The sequence below is a fragment of the Callithrix jacchus genome, chromosome 2 (assembly GCF_049354715.1).
Source record: "Callithrix jacchus isolate 240 chromosome 2, calJac240_pri, whole genome shotgun sequence".
NCBI classification, from domain to species: domain Eukaryota; kingdom Metazoa; phylum Chordata; class Mammalia; order Primates; family Cebidae; genus Callithrix; species Callithrix jacchus.
In genome coordinates this window covers 168669958-168684305 of record NC_133503.1, presented here as the reverse complement: position 1 = coordinate 168684305, position 14348 = coordinate 168669958, and the positions used below count along the sequence as shown (strand labels likewise).

The 14348-nt window shown below is 36.7% G+C and overlaps 1 protein-coding gene across 3 annotated transcripts in view; it reads left to right on the top strand.

The window, feature by feature from the left end:
* Positions 1-14348, top strand: part of NIPBL (NIPBL cohesin loading factor) — a 198499-nt gene that overhangs the window by 33465 nt on the left and 150686 nt on the right. Inside the window, exon 2 of one of the 3 annotated variants that reach the window (XM_035291672.3) lies at positions 13075-13176. The exons of the other annotated variants lie outside the window; for them this stretch is intronic. The gene's annotated coding sequence lies outside the window, so the exon portion shown is untranslated. The remainder of the gene's footprint in view (positions 1-13074; positions 13177-14348) is intronic. 3 annotated transcript variants of the gene reach the window in all.

Sequence of the window (14348 nt, the reverse complement as noted above, 5' to 3'; positions counted from 1 at the left end):
AGATTGATAATTTAGAACTTTAGGAGAGGACTTGCTATGGTCTTTTTGGAGGGTAATTTTGCACTACTGTTTGAATCAAAATTTTAAATTGCACATTTCTCAGTAACCCCATTTCTAGGAATCTAGCCTATAGAAATCTTGGAGGGCATAAAAATCTATTTGCTAGGATGTTCACTTGCAGTATTATTGGTAATAGCAAAAATAATAAAAGCTTTTAAAAAAATGAAGTAACCAAGAACAATAAAACCCCACCTACCTAAGTGAGTATTATAAATAGAGAAAAGTTTAAATGGGCATATAGTATATGCTGTATACATCTATTATTTAAAAGGAAGCAGGATTCTATATCCTGAATAAATTTTTAACAAACAATGTATTATTAAAGGAAAAAAAAGGACAATAGGATCAGTATCATCTCAGTTTTGAAGTAAAATGTGTGTGTATGGATAAATAAGGCCTGGAAGGTGACTTCTTACATTGTTTATCTTTTTTTTTCCTTCTCCAGTTTCATGCTGTAATATTGTTTAAACAAATAAATTTAGAAAGTAGAGCTAAGGTTTTCAAAGGTTGAGAAAGGAACAGTAATACTTCCTTTGTTTTTTAGAACATGGTTGGTTCTCCCAATCATTTTTCCTCATTTCTTCCTTTAGACTGCACAATTGTACTTTCAGTAAAGCCTACTTCTTGAATCTCTACCCAAAGATATTTTGAAAAGGACCTGGTAACAGCGCAATAAGCAGCACTATTATGGGCACCTTAGGCTCACAGTTTTTCATGTTTTAACTGTTTCTCTGCCTTTGCTTCCATATCTTCTTTAGTTGTTGGGTCCAACCTGCACATCTTTTCCACATATCTTTATTATTCTTACTGCCTTTATTGTCGTTTACTTTATGCCTAGATTATTACAGTAGCCTGTGAAACCGGCCTCTTTTCAGCTCTAGTATTTCCAGCTGTGGAGAGTATACCCCAATGAAAATATTGCTTTAGCAATTTGTACCTCTTTACTCTATAAATTATTTTTTATCTTAACTTTTTTTAGTGATGGAGTAAGAAGGTAGGGGTAAAGGGATACTACTGTTTCAGTACCGGTGATCTATTGCTAAATAATTGTATATGCTAGCACACTGACGCAACTCTTCTAGGAGGGAGAGTGTTAGCAAAACCAGCAAGAGATTGTAGCCAAGATTTAAAATTGATATATTTATGGGAGAAGCCTGTGTCGTGAATTGTGTTTTGGGGTAGGAATTCTGTAATGAGTAAGCATGTCTGCTCTTTTTCTAATATCTGTTAAGTTTGGCGTTACTCCATGTCTTTTATCTTCCCTTTGAGAAATCCTCAGTTGAATCAGGAGGAGAAAAGATCATTTTAAAAATATCTAGGCTAGCATTGTATGAATGAAGACTGCAGAAATCTGGAGAAACCAACTACAAATTGGTCAGTAAAGTATTCCCTTGATAGCAATTTCCCATTTGGAGGATGTAGTAGGGAGGGCATAGCATCTAGAGAGCTTTCTCCTAAGTGACAGTCATCACATTCTGAGATGGCATCCCATTTATTACCTTTCTCCCTTTGAGAATCAGTTTTAATGAGTCATTATCACTAAGGGAATATGTTTTATTTCTCATGTGCAGGAGCAGAAAACTAATTTAGAATAGTTAAGAAAGTGAGTTGGCAATAACAGTGATTATTTCCTTCATGCCCTTGCCAAATCTTTCATACTCTTTAGGCTGAAAACTGCTACTTCCTCTAGGAAATATTCCCTGATTTCCTTCTGGCCTTTGCTAATTAGAAATAATTTGTCCCTCCTCTGATCTTATTTGAATCTTATTTATGACCCTTGTTATTTTCTACATTGTACTGTAATTATATGTGTGCTTTAAAAAAAAAATCCTATATTCTATATTCTATACTAGAAACTCTTCCTAGAGCAGAGTACATGTCTGACAACTCTTGTATTCTCACAGTACTTAAATATAACATCTTGAACATAATATAGAGGCTCAGCAAGTACTTCCTAATCAAATTATTAATTGTGAAGTTTGCTAGACAAAAGTTAATGAACTTCAAATGTCATTGTTCTTCTACCCCTTTAAAATATCTTTCATCACAGAGAAAAATTAGCAGAAATTACAAAGCTGATATCCAGTAACTGAAAGGAAAATGATGTATCGAAGAAGGAGCTAGTGTAAATCTAGAAGTAAACAGAGATGTAGATAAGCAGTGAACTTTATAAAACCTTGTAGGTAATGCAAACAGTTTGGCCTTATTCTGTACTTGAAGGAGAACCATTTGAAGAGTTTTAAGAGGGGAGTCATTCAAATTTGTGTTTTAAATAAATTAGTCTGATACAATGAGGAAGCTAACTATAGAAATAGTAAGACTAGAAGATGAAAACCCAATTAGGTTATTGCAAGAATCTAGGAAAGAATAAATCCTAAGACCTTACAAGACAGGCAGTACAGTAGGATAAAAGAGAGTGGATTTAAGAAATACAGTTAAAATTGATAGGCTTGGTGCCTTATTTGATGTGTAGTAAGGCAGATGGAAGCATCTTGATGAGGCTTTAGAGATTAGATGAAGTGCTGACACATAAGTTAGAGAAGGAATATAGGGAGGAGAGAGAATAGCAGTAACTTTAGTGGCTGAGATGAGTTCTGAACATGGTGATATTGGTTTGTCTGTAGGAGAGCTAGTTGAAGATGTCCCGCAGGCAGTTGGTTGTATAAGCCTCAGGTTTAGGGCAAGGTGAAGTCGAGAATCATCAGCATGTGGATTCAGAGTAAGAGTGGCTAGAGTATATCCTAGAGAACATGTATTGTTGATTCCTTATCTTCACTGTTTTCTCTGTTGTTTCTATTAGCCAAGCAAATTTGTTATGGTTTACTTTCTTTAATTGTTTTTATTATAGAAACAGTTTCTTTCAACCTGAATTTAATCATGAGGGGAAAAAAAAATCAGAGCAATCCAAACTGAGGAACACTCTGAAACACACAATGGGCATTAAGTCTTCAAAAATGTGTATCTTGAAATATTAAAAATAAAGCTTTTGGAATTGTTCAAGGTTAAAAGAGACTAAAAGAAACATGATAACCAAATGCAACCTGATTTGATTGATTGATTCCAGATTATATTTTTAGAGGACATTATTGGATTAATTGCAGAAATTTGAATGTGGACTATATTTTAGATAATGTTTAATTTAAGTGTGACAATTTGTTGCTGTATAGGAAAGTGTCCTTTTACATAGGGTAAAATGCTATAATGAAACAACTCCAGTGGTTCAGCACACACGAAATAATGTATGTGTAAAGGGATAAGGCAAATGTGGTTTGCATTGTAAGTGCTTCTTGTTAGGTAAAAATGCTTTTTTTTTTTGAGACGGAGTTTCACTCTTGCACTTGCTGGAGTGCAAAGGCGCGATCTCGGCTCACCACAACCTCCTCCTCCTGGGTTCAGGCAATTCTCCTCCCTCAGCCTCCTGAGTAACTGGGACTACAGGCACGCACCGCCATGCCCAGCTAATTTTTTGTATTTTTAGTAGAGATGGGGTTTCACTGTGTTGACCAGGATGGTCTCAATCTCTTGACCTCGTGATCCACCCACCTCGGCCTCCCAAAGTGCTGGGAATACAGGCGTGAGCCACCATGCCCGGCACAAAAAAGTGTCTAGTTTTCTTTCTTTTTTGAGACAGAGTCTTGCTTTGTCTCCCAGGCTGCAGTGCAGTGGCGTGATTACAGCTCACTGCGTCTTCTACTTCCTGGGCTAGTGGCCACCACATCTGGCTAATTTTTCTGTAGAGAAACTCCCAATTTTTCTGGTCTTGAACTCCTGGGCTCAAGCAGTCCTCCTGCCTCAGCCTTCCAAAGTGCTGGAATTCCAGGTGTGAGCCACGGTGCCCAGTTTAGTTTTCTTAATATATTTCTGCATATGTTAGCATATTAGAGATTGAATACAATTGTGTTTATTACATGTTTGTGCTTTTCTTCATTGATGATGGAAAATGGTTAAGATAAAATAACATTTGCTGTATAACAGCTGGTTTGTCATGGGGTTCTTCTCTTTGCAGGCAAACTTACTAAGTATATGGACAACAATAAATTATTTTTATAATCTATTATTACTAAACACTGTATTAGAATAGGATTTAATTCAGTTATTTAATACAACTAGGGTTGATTCTTGCTCACATTACCTATCCAACAGTTTGTCAGGGAGTAGTAGATCTACTCCATGCAGTAGCTCAAGAAACCTCACTGATGGAATTTCTGACAATGTATATCTATACATCTGGAACATTAGGCCTCCACAGTGACCACCACATGGAAATAAAGAGCTAGAGCGTCTTCTGTGGCTGTTAAAACTTTCGGCCATGAAATGACATCCAGATTATTCAGTTACACATAGCCTAGTAACCAGAACTAGTTACCTGACTCTATTGGTAAGTGTCTGGGAAATGTGGAAAGCACATGGTTGTTTGGCAAACAGTAAATGTCTCTGTCACATATTGTATTTTATCTCAAGAAATATGCATAGTCTTTAAAATTTATGGATAATGGCCATTGTTGCCATAATTCTGCTTATTAAATTCTACTAAAAGAGAATTACAGGCTGAGTACCCCTAATCAAAAAATCTAAAATCCAAAACTTTTTGAGTGCCTAGATGGAGCCACAATTAGGAAATTCCACACCTGACCTCATGACAGGTTGCATTCAAAACTTTGTGTAATGCGCAAAGGTATGAGAAATTAACTCTGGGCTGTGTGTATGAGGTGTATGTGAAACATAAATGAATTTTGTGTTTAGACTTGGGTCCCATCCATAAGATATCATCTCATTACATATATGCAGATGTGCCAAAATTTGAAAATCCAAAATTTGAAACACTTCTGGTTCCAAGCATTGACACTCAACCAGAATCACTTTTAGTGACAAACAGTGGCTTTCCTCTCATATATTGACTGTTTATCACATAATCCATTTTTATGTATTACCTTCAAAACTGTATAATAAATGTAAACGGATTTTGAGAGAAGTTTAGTGATTTGCCCAGTTACTCTGTAACTCTTCTTTCATTTGGAGAGCTGATAGAGTTTTGGGATTTTGCTTTGCTATTTAAATTTAATGATAGCTACATTTAAATACTATTTTAACGTAAAACTTTTTTTATATTTTTAAAAATGAGTTTTTTCTCAGATTTTTATTTTTCTTCTTAAAATTTATATTTATTTATTTATTTATTAATTTATTGAGACGGAGTTTTGCTCTTGTTACCCAGGCTGGAGTGCAATGGCGCGATCTCGGCTCACCGCAACCTCCGCCTCCTGGGTTCAGGCAATTCTCCTGCCTCAGCCTCCTGAGTAGCTGGGATTACAGGCACGCGCCACCATGCCCAGCTAATTTTTTGTATTTTTAGTAGAGACGGGGTTTCACCATGTTGACCAGGATGGTCTCGATCTCTTGGCCTCGTGATCCACCCGCCTCGGCCTCCCAAAGTGCTGGGATTACAGGCATGAGCCACCATGCCCAGCCCAGAAATACCCATTTTTTAAGCTATTACAGTAGGCAGCTTTTTTATAGGAGGATATGAATATCAGAAAAATATAACTACATGTTATACTTCTGATTTCTTGGGATTAAAAAAAGAAAAGGCTTCTCAAGTGACACAAATGCAAATGTTTTCAGAGACTAAGAAAGCATAAATTGATGATAGCAGAACTTGCAGCGCATTTAGATTTGTGTCACTTGAGACACTTGTTACAAGCATCCTATCAATTTATATTTCAACAAATAGCCATTTTAAAGAAAAACATAAAGTAAATAATAGTGCACCGATGATACTCAGATTTGGTGAAATCATATAAGTGGACCTTGAATGAGTAATGAGCACATTGCTTTAGGACAAATGCAACTCTCAACTTTTGATATTTGTCTAAGTTTAAAGTTGCTCCTTTTGGCCAGGCGCAGTTACTCAAGCCTGTAATCCCAGCACTTTGGCTGGCCGAGGTGGGTGGATCACGAGGTCAAGAGATCAAGACCATCCTGGTCAACATGGTGAAACCCCCGTCTCTACAAAAAATACAGAAAATTAGCTGGTCATGGTGGCGTGTGCCTGTAATCGCAGCTACTCAGGAGGCTGAGGCAGGAGAATTGCCTGAACCCGGGAGGGAGGGAGGTGGCAGCGGAAGAGAGAGAGAGGGACGGGGAGAGGGAGGGAGGGAGGGAGAGAGAGAGAGAGAGAGAGAGAGAAAGAAAGTTGTTCCTTTTTTAATAGGCAGAACTTGGCAATCTAATGATTGATACTATTTTTGATAATAAGAAAGCATTAAAATAGAACAAGAAACTGTTCTGAAATGAAAATTATAAGACTTCCACTTTTGGTTCATACCTATTTCAAAAAATGTGCGTGGCATATTATGTTCTTTGCTACTAGTGATTATTGAAATGGAATGATTTTATAAATGCCTTTCAACAAAGAAAAATGTCGTCTGTTGCTGTGACCACCTACCACTAACTACTGTGCTCCTCCTCTCAGTAGCTTGACTACCTTATATACATGGCATCTTTAACCTGTGCCTGGCTCCTTATGTATCTTTTTCTTTGTTCCTTAATTTTTTCAAAGACTGCCTGGACTTACATTCTCATTCTCTCCTCTGTATTGCTACTATAGTTGTCACTTTCCTCTACATTCCTATTTTCTGCTTTAGCTGCTGTAATTATCTTTTGCTTTTACTATTTTGATCTTGTCAGTCAGGACCTTACTAAAAATTACATTTTACCATGGGTTAGGTTTACTTATCTTTAAAAAACTTTCAGATTACCTTATTCTCTCCTCAATACCAAATAATATACTCGCTTTATTAGCTAATTTTGAAGTGTCTTCCTACTCCTCCATGTCCACCGAGAAAAATTGATCCTATACCACATTTTTACACCTGGACCCAAAGTGTATTATATGTACTTGAAAAGGAAAATTTTATCTCCTGAAAAAAAAAAAAATACCATTACTGATATTTCCATGAGTACATATTGATTGTGATTTGACTACTATTTTGAAATGGAGTAGATGTAAAAATCTAGGTTAAAATCTTAAAACTAGTAAAATTATCATTAGAACTAGTACTATATGTAGAACTATTAGTCTGGTGACATACTCTATTACGCTACTCAGACTAAAGCAAAATAAAAAGTACGCTCTTCCCTTGGAACTGTTGTCTTATAATACTGTGCCTGCCTTCACTATTACATGAAAATGTTAATTGCTTTTCTTGGCATAGTTTTTCCTTATATTCTTGCCAGGTCAAAATCAAAAGTGATGAGTTAGGACTTGGGAATTTGTCAAAATAAGTTCATGTTGTCACTACTTTCTCACTTTTGAAGCTTACCAAAAAAGCAGGGAGGATTTTAGTTTGCCTTCAGTTAGGGAAAGGAGAATTCATTTGCCACAGGAATAAAACCCTACATTTTATAAAGTTATTTTAATGAAAATGCCAGCATTCCAAAATGAATGGAACCAACACAGAATTGATTGATGCTTTAAAAGTTTGTTTAATTATATTGAGTTTTGATAAATCATAATTCAAGAATAAATTGGGGGGACAAGAAATTATTAACTTTTTTTTTTTTTTGGGGGGGGAGGAAGGCAGGAAGGAAGGGAAGAAGGACGGTAGGGAGGAAGGAAGGGATGAAGGAAGGAAGGAAGGGAGGGAGGGAAGGGAAGAAAGGAAATCAAGCAATGAAAGAGACATTGCCGACCTGGATCTAGAGGTTTACAAGTTGATTTCTTTTTTTTTGAGAGAAGGAAAGAAAAAAAAAATAATAAGTAAAGGAGAGGAAGAAAGAGGGAGAGTAAATGGAAATATTGCTTTATTTTGAAAAAAATTGGGTATTAATAATGGCCAATCAATGTTTCATTTAAACTAATGGGTAGGTGTGATGTGGTATTGACAAGAATGTATATTTTGTGTATTTGAAGTGGAGAGCTCTATAAATATTTATTAAGTTTACTTGTTCTGGATCTGAGTTCGAGTCCTTGATATCCTTATTAATTTTCTGTCTCATTGAATCTAAGTCTCCTATCTGGGTGTTAGGATCGTTAGCTCTTGTTGTTGCATTGATCCTTTTACCACTGTATCTTTGTTGCTTTAAAATCTATTTTATCCGATACAAGAATTGCAACTCCTGCTTTTTATTTAATTATTATTTATTTTTGCTCTCCATTTGGTTGGTAAATCTTTCTCCATCCCTTTGTTTTGAGTCTTTGTATATCCTTGCATGTGAAACAGGTCTGGATGTAACATGCCGTTGGGTTTTGGCTATGTCTTTTGATTGGGAATTTAGTCAATTTAAATTTAGGGTTACTGCCATTTGATGTTGACTGGCTGTTTTATCCATTTGTTGGTGTAAATTCTTCTTTATGTTGGTGCTCTTTACTTTTTGGTGTATTTTTAGAAAGGCTAATACTGGTTGTTTCTTTCTGTGTTTAATGCTTCTTTCAGAAGCTCTTGTAAAGCAGGCCTGGTGGTAATAAAATCTCTGAGTTCTTGCTTGTTCATAAAAGATTTTATTTTTCCTTCAGTTGTGAAGCTTAGTTTGGCTGGATATGAAATTCTGGGCTGAAGGTTCTGTTCTTTGAGGATGTTGAATATTGGCCCCCACTCTCTTCTGGCCTGTAGAGTTTCTGCTGAGAGATCTGCTGTAAGTCTGATAGGCTTGCCTTTGTGGGTTATCCGACCTTTCTCTCTGGCTGCCCTTAGTATCCTCTCCTTCGTTTCAACCCTGGTGAATCTAACGATTATGTGCCTTGGGGTTGCTCTTCTTGAGGAATATCTTTGTGGTGTTCTCTGTATTACCTGGGGTTGAATGTTGACCTGCTTTGCTAGTTTAGGAAAATTTTCCTGAATAATATCCTGAAGGGTATTTTCCAGCTTGGATTCATTCTCTCCGTCACATTCAGGTACACCTATCAAACGTAAATTTGGTCTTTTCACATAGTCCCACATTTCTTGGAGACTTTGCTCGTTACTTTTTATCCTTTTTTCTCTGATCTTTTCTTCACGTTTTATTTCATTAAGTTGGACTTTGACCTCTGATATCCCTTCTTCTGCTTGAACAATTCAAGTGTTTAAACCTGTGCATACTTCTCGGAGTTCCTGTATTGTATTCTTCAGTTCCATTAATTCACTCATACTCCTCTCTAAGTTGTCTATTCTCAATAGGATTTCATCAAACCTTTTTTCAAAGTTCCTAGTTTCTTTACCTTGGGCTACAACGTGTTCTTTTAACTCACCGAAGTTTGTTATTATCCATTCCTTGAAGAGTGATTCTGTCATCAGGAGGCGCTCGTTCTCCATCAAGCCTTGTTCCATTGTTGATGTGGAACTGTGATCATCTTTAGAGGGAGAGGCGTTCTGACTTTGAGTATTCTCAGCTTTTTTACGCTGGTTTCTTCCCGTCATTGTAAATTTATCCTCCTGTCGTCTTTGAATTTACCAACTTTCAGATTAGGTCTCTTGAGTGGACGTCCAGGTTGTTAGTTCCCAGGACCAGAGCAGCGGCGTTAAGACTGATGGTGCTTTTCTGCCCAGGATTCTCCTGTCGGGCTTCCTTCTTGTTTCCGTAGTAGGCGACTCTGCCTTCCCGGGGCTCCAAACCTCGGTCAGAAGGGGAACCGGTCCCGTTTACTCTGCGCCGAGAGCTGCCGCGCCGAGGTGCCGGCGGAACCACTGCTCCGGCCACGAGAGTCGCGCTGGCGACTCGTGTGTTTCCACCACTGGGGGATCTTCTGCTCCGTGAGCGACCAGACTTTGTCTGAAAGTGTGGCGTCCTCTAGTTCTCCGGGCCTTCCCTGAGAGCTGCAATCCCGGGATGTTAGCGATCGGCCATCTTGGATCGTTCTGAAATTATTAACTTTTTATTGTTGATGTATGTTTTCCTCAACGTGTGTTTTTGGTTTTTGCGGTTTTTGTTTTTGTTTTTTGAGACAAAGTCTTGCTCTGTCGCCCAGACTGGAGTGTAATGGTGCGATATCGGCTCACTGCAGCAACCTCTGGCTCCTGGGGTCAAGTGGTTCTCCTGCCTCAGCCTCCTGAGTAGCTGGGATTACAGGCGCCCACAGCCACGCCTGGCTAATTTTTGTATTTTTAGTAGAGGCAGGCTTTCACCATGCTGGCCAGGCTGGTCTTGAACTCCTGACCTCATGTGATCTGCCTGCCTCAGCCTCCCAAATTGCTGGGATTACAGGCATGAGCCACATTACCTGGCCCACTCAATGTGTTTCTTAAAAATGTATTACCAGTTTCTATCACTGCCCATTTTCCACCCCTTTATTTTTTGTATAATGACCTTGAATTTTGACCCATTTCTTAAAAATTGGATTGTTATCATAATTTTTATACTCTTACCCTAAACCTGTTGGCTTGATTTTTCAATAAGAAGAATCATGCTATTCATAGTATAGGTAAAATCTCATCTGAGTTTACCCACTTGAATAGTATATTCACAGAAAAAGTATTTTGAGTCCTTAAGAGCCCTGTAAAAAGCAAAAAGGGGGGGGTGGCCGGGGGGAGGTCCGTTTTCTTTTGGCCATTATCGAATATTATACTTTTAACTTAGTATGAAATGTAGGAAATGTCAAGCATACTGGACACTAATTTCTCTGGAATTACTCTGGCTATCTAATGGTGATATTTGGTATTGCTGCACAAAGCATAGGTTTTGTTCTAGAAAATCCTGGATTTGGCTTTTCTTGAAACTTTTTCATTTTACGAAGCTGATTAGTAATGAACTCTGAGGCTCTTGTACTTATATTACTTATAAATCACTTAATTTGATAGGGTTGTTACGCCTAGACTTGATGATTTTATGTACCTTGGCAGTTTTGTTGAGAAGATAAATGCCAAAAAGCAAACCCTTGGGAAATTGGTTTACCTTTCCTTACCTTTGATAAAGGGAATGTTAAAGTGTGACTGATTTGAACTACAGATTTCTTTTCTACCATCTTTAAGTACTTTTAGGTCCTTTCCAGTAATATCTCTGTAAACAAAATTAAAGAAAAATGCATTTTAAAGAAAAAGTTTGTTGTAACTAAACCAATTAAAGCTGGCTTCTTGGCTGGGCGCAGTGGCTTAACACCTGTAATCCGAGCATTTTGGGAGGCTGGGTGGATCACGAGGTCAAGACATCAATACCATCCTGGCCAATATGGTAAAACCCTGTCTCTACTAAAAATACAAATGTTAGCTGGGTGTGGTGGCATGCACCTTGTAATCTCAGCTACTTGGGAGGCTGAGGCTGAAGAATTGCTTGAACCACCGAGGCGGAGGTTGCAGTGAGCCGAGATCATGCCACTGCACTCCAGCCTGGGCGACAGAGCAAGATTGTCTTTTGTCAAAACAAAAAACAAAGTTGGCATCTCTGGGCCAGTGATGTTATTCTCTGAGATTTTTTTTTTCCTTTCATGAATAAGTTAAGGACATTATCTTGATATCTCTTTATCTGATAACTAGAGTAATTTTTGAATGTTGTTGGTAGTTATTAAAAATACTTGTTCAGTTCCTTTATCGAAATTGACTGGTTTCTTGCCTTCATATTCATTCTTCTTTCTGTGGCCTGAAACATTATGTGGTATTTGGTTATTTACTTTACAATTTAGTTATTCTGATGAATACTCCTACTTTAAAATTTTTGTGTTCAGGAGAAGCTTTTTCTGCAGGCACAATAGTCTTGGTTGGCATGTTTTGGCTTTCTATGTAATGTTTGTATTAAATACCAACTGATTGGCTTGAATGAGAATCTAAAGAGATAATAAGTGTTAAGGCCCAATTAACACCCTGAGACTGTGAAGATGCTCTCTACTATTTGTAGAAAGTTCATATATAATAGGATATAAAAATTGCAATTCTAGTCTTATAAATGGGTAGAGCAAGATCCAATTATGAGTGAATGAATTTTTAGTTTAAAGTGGTTAAGGATTATGTTTGCAAGTTCCAAGTTAGTTATCTGTATTCTTCGAATTGTCCTATAGATGGCATTGTTATAATTTGTCCACTCATGTTTTTGCTTTCCATTAAAATCTGTTATTATTATCTTCAGTATTTTTTTATTTCACATGATTGCCTAAGTGATTAATCAGACTAGACCAGATAATATAGAACTCTGTGAATATAAAGCTCTTAACTTTGGATGACAGCTATTTTCCTCTTGGACTAATATCCAAATTTTTAATCTTTAAGTATTATAACTGCAGTAAGTATGATATATTATTGAAATAAATTTAAATAAAACTTTAATAAATTATGGATTATTAATAAAACAATTTTGCACATTATTAAATGTTTTTTGAGAAAATTTTATATTCAAATAGTTTTGTAGCTTGTCAGCATTACAGAATTTTAAATTATTTTATTGTAGCAATAAGGCAGTAAGTGTAGTGGTGAAGAACATAGGTTAAGAGTAAGATTTGAATTCATATTCTGATTCTGGTCTTTATTATCTGTGTGAACTTAGGCAAATTACTGTAACCTCTTTGAAAAGGCTTCCATTTCTATAATAGTTTGCCAGCTGGTTTGGTCAGGGACACTGTATTGTCCTGTGTGTAGGTATATTCACAATGCCTTGCACCTAGTAAGTGCTCAATAAATTTTTAATGAACTGAATGATAACTGCTTTGCATGGTTGCCATGAAAATTAAATGATGATATGAATGTAAAGCAGCTAGTAATATGAATAGCTGGCACTAACTGCTCTTATTGTCAGCAGTGACAGAAAATCTCCAGTCTAACTAATACAAGAAATAGATTTTTCTTAAGACTCTCATCTCATATTCCCTTTTAAGATTTTCTTGGCCTATCCCTACCCCATGTTTCCATTTTGCTTTTATTTTCTATAATATTTCCTTGGGGCCTCTATTAAAGGCCTTTTTCTTTGACTACTTACGTTCATTATACTAGTGTCTTTGTCAGTAAAATTTTATATATCTTTTGTCCTTACTGTCATTGGGTTAAGAAATAATAATTGTATTTTTAAAGGAAAATATTTTACAATACTACTAAGCAGTTATTTTGTCGACTTATGCAGGTGTTTCATAAATATGAAGTGGAGAAGTCAGTATCTGACAAGAATCTACTGAAGATTAATGTTTATTAAAAGTAATCCAGCAGAATGACTGGCATAGAAAAGGTACTCAGTGAGCGCTACCTATTAATGGTATTGATGGTAATAATTTAAAACACACTTTTTTCTAGTATATCATATCTGAAACTTAATATTTATTGTCTTTACACTTATTTTACATAAATTATTTTATTAAGTTTTAAAATAACTCTGTAGGGTAGGTACTATTACCTCACTTTATATTTGAGGAAACCCTCAGAGAGACTAAGTGAATAACATAAAGTCATTCAACTAGTAAGTGGCAGAATTATAATTAAAAACCTGTTTTTGCCACTATTGCATATTGTTTGAAGGCTGTTTCTTCTTGAGGCTAAGAGAACATATATCCATCCTACATAACTTATGGTTCCCATTGTCTGTTCATTTTCCTGTATCCTCACATTTCCTGCTTTCCATTTTTGTTTCTGTCCAACTAGACCAAGAACATAATATTCCATACCCTGTCTCCCAAACTTCTACGTCATAGATTTGTTTTCATCTCCTGCTATGCTCATTTAGCTAGGTATCATTTATGAATATTTTCTCCTCATTTTCATACCCATTCTCAAGTCTAATTCATTGATGACTCAGTCACATTAGTAGTTTCCCCATTGTCATGACAATACCTTCCTGAATATGAGAATAAACATATTTCCCAACTTATTTCCTTTGATTCACTCTGTGAATCCTTTACCACTTTTGAACACTGTAAATATACCTTTGAAAAATTCTTTGTTGACAATTTGATTCTTTTCTTTTTTTTTTTTGAGAAAGGGGTTCACCATATTGGTCAGGCTGGTGGTCTTGAACTCCAAACCTCAGGTGATCCGCCCACCTCAGCCTCCCAAAGTGCTGGGATTACAGGCGTGAGCCACTGTGCCCGGCCGACAATTTGATTCTAAAAAAAATGTTACTGACTGTTCAGTCATCTGTTGCTGTGTAACAGACTACTCCCAGAACTTAGTATGGTTTTAAAATAACAGCCAGTTTCCTATATCTCACTATTTTGTGGTTCAGGAATTTAGGTAGGGCTTGGCTTTGTTCATGTGGTAATGATGGAGGTTATTTGAAGGTATTCAACTGGTAGGTGGGCTGGCCATAATGGTTCCAGATGGCTTCACCTGTAAAAGTGCCACCTTGGTAGAGACAGCCAGAATGCTGAGCTCAACTGAGATATCACATGTAGCATCTGCGTACAG